Here is a 1,093-nt window from a genome sequence, read left to right as displayed (position 1 = left end):
CCCGCCCCCGCCCGCCGCTCACCTCCCCGGCCGCCGCCGCCGCCGCTCCCGCCGCCGCCGCGCGATCTCGCGAGACTTCGCTCCCCTCGGCACTCCCCCTCCCTCCCCGCGGCGCGCGCGGACCCCAGGCTGGAAGCGGCTCGGCGCGCTCTCCGGACGCTGCCCACCCCGCCTCAAGGGTCAAGCCCGGCCGCTCTCGCTACTTGCCCCCGACTCCCTCCCTGCGTGCACTCCGCCCACTCCCCGTGATGGAGAAGGGTTAAAGCCCAGGTGCAAGGCGGCCGCCTCCGTCTCACCTGGCCGGCCGGGTGCGCGTGCGCATGCGCATGTCCGGGGGCTCGGCCCTGAGCCTCTGCAAAGGCTTGGTCGGCGGCGACAAAGGTGACCGCTGCCACCCGTCCTGAGTGCTCGCTGCGCGCCGAGCACTTAACAGCCCCCTTCGGTCCTCACACTGCCCCCCATAGTGGGTATTACCAGCCTCCCCATTCTAGAGAGGGGAAGAATGGAGGCCTGGCAAGCGAAGTACAGTAACGGCTTCATGTCACACAGCCAGGAATTGGCTGAGCCAATGTTGGAATCTGGTGTTGTCTGATGCCCAGCCCAAACCCCATTTCTGCACCTCAGTGACAGCCCCCAGGCCCTGTCCCTCCTTCCTGTCAAGGCTCAAGGCGCTGTCTCTCAGCCCCAGTCTTCATTCTCTTCCAAGATTCACCAAGGTGAGAGGAGGAGCTCCTGGGAAGTCATTTGCTACAGTCTCTCTGTTTTCAATGGAGCTGGCGACAGTAAAGTGCTTCTCCTTCACTGCACAAACTTCCTAAGGTTTGTGAAGCCCCTGTGCCAGCCCCTGTGCAGGCTCTGAAGACTGTGGCTATTTTTATTCGGTTCTGTCTCCTCCTTAGACTGGTGGCATTTTGCTGGTAGAGAGCATGATGGAATGGCACACAGGAACAGGACAGAGAATCAGAACGTACATGATGTTAGCACAGAGAGAAGTATGACTTCTTCCCGGGAGTAAGTCTTAATGTAATAATAATTGTTTGTAAAGAGGAGGGGCTAACATTTACTGCGGGCATATCAAGGTCATAGCAATCTT

The sequence above is a fragment of the Rhinopithecus bieti genome, unplaced genomic scaffold (assembly GCF_001698545.2).
Source record: "Rhinopithecus bieti isolate Rb0 unplaced genomic scaffold, ASM169854v2 scaffold_19459, whole genome shotgun sequence".
In the NCBI taxonomy this organism is placed as follows: domain Eukaryota; kingdom Metazoa; phylum Chordata; class Mammalia; order Primates; family Cercopithecidae; genus Rhinopithecus; species Rhinopithecus bieti.
This window is presented reverse-complemented; position numbering follows the sequence as displayed.